Below are 10000 nucleotides of genomic sequence, written 5' to 3' on the forward strand. Positions count from 1 at the left end.
AGTCCTGTAGTAGTATTGCGGTAGTAATATTGAGGTAGTCCTGTAGTAGTATTGAGGTAGTAGTATTGAGGTAGTCCTGTAGTAGTATTGAGGTAGTAGTATCAAGGTAGTCCTGTAGTAGTATTGAGGTAGTAGTATCGAGGTAGTCCTGTAGTAGTATTGGGATAGTAGTTTTGAGGTAGTCCTGTAGTAGTATTGCGGTAGTAGTATTGAGGTAGTGCTGCAGTGGTATTGCGGTAGAAGTATTGAGGTAGTATTATTGAGGTAGTCCTGTAGTAGTATTGGGATAGTAGTTTTGAGGTAGTAGTATCAAGGTAGTCCTGTAGTAGTATTGAGGTAGTAGTATTGAGGTAGTCCTGTAGTATTATTGAGGTAGTCCTGTAGTTGTATTGCAGTAGTAGTATTGAGGTAGTCCTGTAGTAGTATTGAGGTAGTAGTATCAAGGTAGTCCTGTAGTATTATTGAGGTAGTAGTATTGAGGTAGTCCTGTAGTAGTATTGAGGTAGTAGTATTGAGGTAGTCCTGTAGTAGTATTGAGGTAGTCCTGTAGTATTATTGAGGTAGTATTATTGAGGTAGTCCTGTAGTATTATTGAGGTAGTCCTGTAGTATTATTGAGGTAGTAGTATTGAGGTAGTCCTGTAGTAGTATTGAGGTAGTCCTGTAGTATTATTGAGGTTCTCCTGTAGTATTATTGAGATAGTAGTATTGAGGTAGTCCTGTAGTAGTATTGAGGTAGTCCTGTAGTATTATTGAGGTAGTCCTGTAGTATTATTGAGGTAGTCCTGTAGTATTATTGAGGTAGTCCTGTAGTATTATTGAGGTAGTCCTGTAGTATTATTGAGGTAGACCTGTAGTATTATTGAGGTAGTAGTATTGAGGTAGTCCTGTAGTAGTATTGAGGTAGTCCTGTAGTATTATTGAGGTAGTCCTGTAGTATTATTGAGGTAGTAGTATTGAGGTAGTCCTGTAGTATTATTGAGGTAGTCCTGTAGTAGTATTGAGGTAGTCCTGTAGTAGTATTGAGGTAGTAGTATTGGGGTAGTCCTGTAGTAGTATTGAGGTAGTCCTGTAGTAGTATTGAGGTAGTCCTGTAGTAGTATTGAGGTAGTCCTGTAGTATTATTGAGGTAGTCCTGTAGTATTATTGAGGTAGTCCTGTAGTATTATTGAGGTAGTAGTATTGAGGTAGTCCTGTAGTATTATTGAGGTAGTCCTGTAGTAGTATTGAGGTAGTCCTGTAGTAGTATTGAGGTAGTATTATTGAGGTAGTCCTGTAGTAGTATTGAGGTAGTAGTACTGTAGTATTGAGGTAGTAGTGTACTATTGAGGTAGTACTGTAGTATTGAGGTAGTAGTGTAGTGGTACTGTAGTATTGAGGTAGTAGTACTGTAGTATTGAGGTAGTAGTGTAGTATTGAGGTAGTACTGTAGTATTGAGGTAGTGGTGTAGTATTGAGGTAGTAGTGTAGTGGTACTGTAGTATTGAGGTAGTAGTGTAGTATTGAGGTAGTGGTACTGTAGTATTGAGGTAGTAGTGTAGTATTGAGGTAGTAGTGTAGTGGTACTGTAGTATTGAGGTAGTAGTGTAGTAGTAGTGTAGTATTGAGGTAGTAGTGTAGTATTGAGGTAGTAGTACTGTAGTATTGAGGTAGTAGTGTAGTATTGAGGTAGTAGTGTAGTATTGAGGTAGTAGTACTGTAGTATTGAGGTAGTACTGTAGTATTGAGGTAGTAGTACTGTAGTATTGAGGTAGTAGTGTAGTGGTACTGTAGTATTGAGGTAGTAGTGTAGTGGTACTGTAGTATTGAGGTAGTAGTGTAGTATTGAGGTAGTAGTGTAGTATTGAGGTAGTAGTAGCTCAGTTGGTAGAGCATGGCGCTTGTAACGCCAGGGTAGTGGGTGCGATCCCCGGGACCACCCATACGTAGAATGTATGCACACATGACTGTAAGTCGCTTTGGATAAAAGCGTCTGCTAAATGGCATATATTATTATTATTATTATTATTTACTGTAGTATTGAGGTAGTAGTGTAGTATTGAGGTAGTAGTGTAGTATTGAGGTAGTAGTACTGTAGTATTGAGGTAGTACCCGTAGCTGTATAATGCTGCTGATGTACTCCTCCAGTCTGCCTCGTAGCTCAGGGTCGTTCTCAAAGTCATAGAAATGATGTTCCACCCACTGACGGAAAACATTCAGGACCCTGAGAGAGAGAGACACACGAATGATCAGTCAAATTAATTTATAAAGCACTTTTTATTTCAATAGTTATCACTGTGATTTAAAAAAAAAACTATTTTGAGAGATGCCACAGTAGAAAGTCGTAAGGTTAGGGCCACAGGAAGGGTGATGATTGACCACCCCCATCAAGGAGGGATGGATGAGTCTGATTGGACAGCGGGAGGGTGAGAAGGAGTCTTGATTGGACAGTGGGATGGTGCGATGGACTCTGATTGGACAGTGGGATGGTGCAATGGACTCTGATTGGACAGTGGGATGGTGCAATGGACTCTGATTGGACAGTGGGATGGTGCAATGGACTCTGATTGGACAGTGGGATGGTGCAATGGACTCTGATTGGACAGTGGGATGTACTCTGATTGGACAGTGGGATGTACTCTGATTGGACAGAGGGATGTACTCTGATTGGACAGAGGGATGTACTCTGATTGGACAGAGGGATGTACTCTGATTGGATAGAGGGATGTACTCTGATTGGACAGAGGGATGTACTCTGGACAGAGGGAAGGAGTCTGATTGAACAGAGGGATGTACTCTGGACAGAGGGAAGGAGTCTGTTTGGACAGAGGGATGTACTCTGTTTGGACAGAGGGAAGGAGTCTGTTTGGACAGTGGGATGTACTCTGATTGGACAGAGGGATGTACTCTGATTGGACAGAGGGATGTACTCTGATTGGACAGAGGGATGTACTCTGATTGGACAGAGGGATGTACTCTGATTGGACAGAGGGATGTACTCTGATTGGACAGAGGGATGTACTCTGATTGGACAGAGGGATGTACTCTGTTTGGACAGAGGGATGTACTCTGATTGGACAGAGGGATGTACTCTGATTGGACAGAGGGATGTACTCTGATTGGACAGAGGGATGTACTCTGATTGGACAGAGGGATGTACTCTGATTGGACAGAGGGATGTACTCTGATTGGACAGAGGGATGTACTCTGATTGGACAGAGGGATGTACTCTGATTGGACAAAGGGATGTACTCTGATTGGACAGAGGGATGTACTCTGATTGGACAGAGGGATGTACTCTGATTGGACAGAGGGATGTACTCTGATTGGACAGAGGGATGTACTCTGGACAGGGGGAAGGAGTCAGTTTGGACAGTGGGATGTACTCTGATTGGACAGTGGGAAGGAGTCTGATTGGACAGTGGGAAGGAGTCTGATTGGACAGTGGGAAGGAGTCTGATTGGACAGTGGGAAGGAGTCTGATTGGACAGTGGAAAGGAGTCTGATTGGACAGTGGGAAGGAGTCTGATTGGACAGTGTGAAGGAGTTTGATTGGACAGTGGGAAGGAGTCTGATTGGACAGTGGGAAGGAGTCTGATTGGACAGTGGGAAGGAGTCTGATTGGACAGTAGGAAGGAGTCTGATTGGACAGTAGGAAGGAGTCTGATTGCACAGTGGGAAGGAGACTGATTGGACAGTGGGAAGGAGTCTGATTGGACAGTGGGAAGGAGTCTGATTGGACAGTGGGAAGGAGTCTGATTGGACAGTGGGACAGTGGGAAGTAGTCTGATTGGACAGTGGGAAGGAGTCTGATTGGACAGTGGGACAGTGGGAAGGAGTCTGATTGCACAGTGGGAAGGAGACTGATTGGACAGTGGGAAGGAGTCTGATTGGACAGTGGGAAGGAGTCTGATTGGACAGTGGGACAGTGGGAAGGAGTCTGATTGGACAGTGGGAAGGAGTCTGATTGGACAGTGGGAAGGAGACTGATTGGACAGTGGGAAGGAGACTGATTGGACAGTGGGAAGGAGTCTGATTGGACAGTGGGAAGGAGTCTGATTGGACAGTGGGACAGTGGGAAGGAGTCTGATTGGACAGTGGGAAGGAGTCTGATTGGACAGTGGGAAGGAGTCTGATTGGACAGTGGGAAGGAGTCTGATTGGACAGTGGGAAGGAGTCTGATTGGACAGTGGGAAGGAGTCTGATTGGACATTGGGACAGTGGGAAGGAGTCTGATTGGACATTGGGACAGTGGGAAGGAGTCTGATTGGACATTGGGACAGTGGGAAGGAGTCTGATTGGACAGTGGGAAGGAGTCTGATTGGACAGTGGGAAGGAGTCTGATTGGACAGTGGGAAGGAGTCTGATTGGACAGTGGTGATTATACCGGAGTTGGACGGGTTGGACGTACTCCCTCCGGAACCTCTGTAGCTCTGCAGCCATTGGCTGATCTCCGTTCCATAGCGCCTGCTTGTCTGCCTCGGTGGGCTCCGGCTCTGGGATCTCAATCCTGTGTGTCAAAAATAATAATTTGTTTCAGGCAAAAAATAATTGTAAGAAATATATTTAAAAAATATATTAAAAACAATCCACAGAACAGAACAGAGAACACAGACAACCAAAGCTTTATACAGGTGACATCAGATCTGAAGGACAAAACAGAACTAGCAGACTTTTAATTTAAATTTTATTTAACCTTTATTCATAACTTGGAAACAAATTCTTATTTACAATCATGGCTCTACTTTAGACCAGGGGTCCACAGGGCTCTACTTTAGACCAGGGGTCCACAGGGCTCTACTTTAGACCAGGGGTCCACAGGGCTCTACTTTAGACCAGGGGTCCACGGGGCTCTACTTTAGACCAGGGGTCCACAGGGCTCTACTTTAGACCAGGGGTCCACAGGGCTCTACTTTAGACCAGGGGTCCACAGGGCTCTACTTTAGACCAGGGGGTCCCACAGGGCTCTACTTTAGACCAGGGGTCCACGGGGCTCTACTTTAGACCAGGGGGTCCACGGGGCTCTACTTTAGACCAGGGGTCCCACGGGGCTCTACTTTAGACCAGGGGTCCCACGGGGCTCTACTTTAGACCAGGGGTCCACGGGGCTCTACTTTAGACCAGGGGGTCCACGGGGCTCTACTTTAGACCAGGGGGTCCACGGGGCTCTACTTTAGACCAGGGGGTCCACGGGGCTCTACTTTAGACCAGGGGGTCTGATATTGATTACTGAATAGTTTGGAAAGAGCTGAGAAGAAAGGCATTTCACTGTACTTGTGCGCGTGACAATAAAACTTTTAAAAAATGTCTTGGCCTCTGCACAAACACAACACACTGGTAAGCAGGTCCGGCCTACCTGTCTATCAGGAGGCCGAGGAGCTCGTGGGGCTTGCAGAAGGACCGGTAGGTGGTCAGAAAAGTGCGCACAAAGTTGGGATCTAAAGGACGGCAGAATAATGTATTGAATCATAACACTTTTGCATCATAAATAATCAAATTTCTTTGTGTTTGTAATAACATCAAATTGATCAGAAATACAGTGTAGACATTGTTAATGTTGTAAATGACAATTGTAGCTGGAAACGGCTGATTTTTAATGGAATATCTACATAAGCGTACAGAGGCCCATTATCAGGAGTGGGAGGCCCCGGTGCACAACTGAGCTTTTCCAGCTAAAATAGTCATTTACAACATTGACAATGTCTACACTGTATTTCTGATCAATTTGATGCAATTTTAAATGGACAAAAAAATGTGCTTTTCTTTCAAAAACAAGGACATTTCTAAGTGACCCCAAACTGTTGAACGGTAGTGTGTGTGTGTGTGTTTCTATATATTTACACTCACTCACTCACTCACTCACTCACTCACTCACTCACTCACTCACTCACTCACTCACTCACTCACTCACTCACTCACTCACTCACTCACTCAGCAAAAAAAGAACCGTCCTTTTTTCGGGACCCTGTCTTTCAATGATAATTATTAAAAATCCAAATAACTTCACAGATCTTCATTGTAAAGGGTTTAAACACCGTTTCCCATGCTTTGTTCAATGAACCACAAACAAGTAATGAACATGCACCTGTGGAACGGTCGTTAAGACACTAACAGCTTACAGACGGTAGGCAATTAAGATCACAGTTATGAAAACTTAGGACACTAAAGAGGCCTTTCTACTGACTGTGAAAAACACCAAAAGAAAGATGCCCAAGGTCCCTGCTCATCTGCGTGAACGTGCCTTAGGCATGCTGTAAGGAGGCATGAGGACTGCAGATGTGGCCAGGGCAATAAATTGCAATGTCCGTACAGTGAGACGCCTAAGACAGGATGGACAGCTGATCGTCCTCGCAGTGGCAGACCACGTGTAACAACACCTGCACAGGATCGGTACATCCGAACATCACACCAGCGGGACAGGTACAGGATGGCAACAACAACTGCCTGAGTTACACCAGGAACGCACAATCCCTCCATCAGTAACACAGTCACCTGTGGGCATAAACCCACCGTCGCTGGACCAGACAGGACTGGAAAGAAGTGCTCTTCACTGACCAGACGCGGTTTTGTCTCACCAGGGGTGATGGTCGGATTCACGTTTATCGTCAAAGGAATGAGCGTTACACCGAGGCCTGTACTCTGGAGCGGGATCGATTTGGAGATGGAGGGTCCGTCACGGTCTGGGGCGGTGTGTCACAGCATCATTGGACTGAGCTTGTTGTCATTGCAGGAAATCTCAACGCTGTGCGTTACAGGGAAGACATCCTCCTCCCTCATGTGGTACCCTTCCTGCAGTCTCATCCTGACATGGCCCTTCAGCATGACAATGCCACCAGCCGTACAGCTCGTTCTGCATGTGATTTCCTGCAAGACAGGAATGTCAGTGTTCTGCCATGGCCAGCGAAGAGCCTGGATCTCAATCCCATTGAGCACGTCTGGGACCTGTTGGATCGGAGGGTGAGGGCTAGGGCCATTCGCCCCAGAAATGTCCGGAACTTGCAGGTGCCTTGATGGAAGTGTGGGGTAACATCTCACAGCAAGAACTGGCAAATCTGCTAAAGTCCATGAGGAGGAGATGCACTGCAGTACTTAATGCAGCTGGTGACCACACCAGATACTGACTGTTACTTTTGATTTTGACCCCCCCTTTGTTCAGGGACACATTATTCCATTTCTGTTAGTCACATGTCTGTGGAACTTGTTCAGTTTATGTCTCAGTTGTTGAATCTTGTTATGTTCATACAAATATTTACACATGTTAAGTTTGCTGAAAATAAATGCAGTTGACAGTGAGAGGACATTTCTTTTTTTTGCTGAGTTTATACGCACACACACACACACACACACACAGACACACACACACACACACACACACACACACACACACACACACACACACACACACACACACACACACACACACACACACACACACACACACACACACACACACACACACACACACACACACACACACACACACACACACACACACACACACTATGTTCCGCCCCCTCGACCATTCGCCCCGACAAAACTTTTCCGACAGTTGAATCTAGTTGCCTACTCCTGGCCTACTCTAGAGTACTGTCCTAGACTCTAGAGTACTGTCCTAGACTCTAGAGTACTGTCCTAGACTCTAGAGTACTGTCCTAGACTCTAGAGTACTGTCCTAGACTCTAGAGTACACTCCTCTTAAAACAGACAACACGATCTCAGCCAGGCTTACCAGCATACATGTGGTAGGTGAGCCTCTCTATAAGCTTGACCACCGTGCCTGCTTTAATAATGGGTATCCCCGTCTTGCTCTGGACGCGATCTTCAAACACGATGTTCTCCTCTGAGTCGTGCACAGCGAAACGGTAAAGCTCGGGGGAGGGCAGGCGGAGGGGCTGGGCCTGCTCCTCGTGCTGCAGAACCGTGTCCAACATACGGTCAAGCGTGGAGCGGTACTGCAGGGTGACCAGCGCCGCCATCCAAGACCCTTTCTCCTCCGCCGAGCGGGCGCAGAACACCACACAGTTCTCGTCTTTACCGACGAGTTCGAAGGCGTGTTTGAACTCCGCCGAGTCCTCGCGGTCCACGATGCGAACTTTCCGCAGGACGAACTTCTCCTTGAGACGGAACTCGGCCCCGCTTCCGGAACCGGGGAGTCGGGAGCTCTGATTGGCCTTGCAGCTGATCATGAGTCCGTCGAACAGGAAGTTGTGTCGCTCGTGTTTGGCGCCGGCGCGGAGGAGCGCCCCCTCCAGGATGAACTCGGAACAGCACTGGCCGATGTCCTTCCCCTCCCAGCCGTCGATGCTCTTCTGGATCTCGTTCATCCGCTTGATGGCCAGCTGCTTGCTGCGCACCTGACGACTGTACAGACGGTACATGGGCTCGCTGGAGGAGTGTATATATATGAGAGAGAAAGAGAGAGAGAGAACGAGAGAGAGAGACAGGGAGAGAGAAAGAGAGAGGGAGAGAGAGAAAGAACGAGAGAAATAGAGAGAGAACGAGAGAGAGAGACAGGGAGAGAGAGAGAGAGAGAGAGAGAGAGAGAGAGAGAGAGAGAGAGAGAGAGACAGAGAACGAGAGAGAGAACGAGAGAGAGAACGAGAGAGAGAAAGAGAGAGAACGAGAGAGAGAGAACGAGAGAGAGAGAGAGAGAGAGAGAGAGAGAGAGAGAGAGAGAGAAAGAGAGAAAGAGAGAAAGAGAGAGAGAGAACGAGAGAGAGAGAACGAGAGAGAACGAGAGAAAGAGAGAGAACGAGAGAGAAAAAGAGAACGAGAGAGAGAAAGAGAGAGAACGAGAGAGAGAGAGAACGAGAGAGAGAGAGAGACAGGGAGAGAGAGAGAGAGAGAGAGAACGAGAGAGAGAGAGAGAGAACGAGAGAGAGAAAGAGAGAACGAGAACGAGAGAAAGAGAGAGAGAACGAGAGAAAGAGAGAGAGAACGAGAGAAAGAGAGAGAGAAAGAGAGAGAGAACGAGAGAAAGAGAGAGAGAACGAGAGAAAGAGAGAGAGAACGAGAGAGAGAGACAAGGAGAGAGAGACAAGGAGAGAGAGAGAGACAAGGAGAGAGAGAGAGATCAGGAAACTGAGGAATCAATCAAAACCTCTATTTAACTAGAATAATTGTTGAGAACACAATGTGTTTCCAATGAAAACAAACCTGAAAACAAATCACATTTAATGAGTCGTAGCAAGACGTGTGTATCTGCAGGAGGCGCAGCTACGTACCCAGGCTTGCGTCGGGGCAGGTGTTTGGTGTAGATGCGTTCCACGCTACACTGGAGGTTGAGCAGAGCGGTGATGGCCTGCTTCAGGCCCTCTCTGTCGTCCTGCTCCTCACTGTGCTCCTGCAGCTGCTGCTCGCAGTAGAGACAAGGTGGACAGGCATTAGGGCATTGATGATGCGTGTTTTAACGTATGCACAGAGAAAACCGCGTCCCTCATTACAGGAAGAATAAAATGTTGTTAAAAGTTGTTGGTGGGTGCACGGACACTTTCCGTGGAGGTGATCGATGCCACAAGCAAGCAGCAGAACACTATTCAAATGTTCGACTGATTGACTCATGGTTTACAAGACATAAAGCTGAAATCTGTTTTTTTTAAGGGGGGGGGGGGGTGGACGACATCTGTCCCCACCCCAGTGTCTTTCGTTATTGTTTTTTTTTGTTTTGTTTTTTGATGCCACGGAGGAGAGGAGCATTGTGGGAAGATTAAAAAAAGTCTCAGGACATGTCCTACTGTTCTATTACTGACGTCCCATGGTCCTCGCTGATGTAATAACGCAAACCGACGTGGCTGTTTCACCAACTACGGATTACAGATATAATAAATAACTATAATAACAATCTATAGTCAACCGACAGGAATCAGGAGCTCTCAGATCCTGGACAGGGAGCTTGACCCGATTTTCATATTTAACCACAAGATGGCGACTCCGTAGGAAAGGACCAAAACACCTTGACTAGCTCAAAGTCGAAACACTGGTCAACCTCACTGTGAGAAGGACATGCATGGCCTGTGTGTGTG

General features: G+C 46.6%; 1 protein-coding gene across 1 annotated transcript in view; it reads right to left on the reverse strand.

Annotated features, from left to right (window-relative positions):
* LOC124002279 (son of sevenless homolog 2-like) overlaps positions 1–10000 on the reverse strand; it is a 98665-nt gene that overhangs the window by 9746 nt on the left and 78919 nt on the right. The window lies entirely within an intron of this gene.

Source organism: Oncorhynchus gorbuscha, linkage group LG17 (assembly GCF_021184085.1).
Source record: "Oncorhynchus gorbuscha isolate QuinsamMale2020 ecotype Even-year linkage group LG17, OgorEven_v1.0, whole genome shotgun sequence".
Classification (NCBI taxonomy): domain Eukaryota; kingdom Metazoa; phylum Chordata; class Actinopteri; order Salmoniformes; family Salmonidae; genus Oncorhynchus; species Oncorhynchus gorbuscha.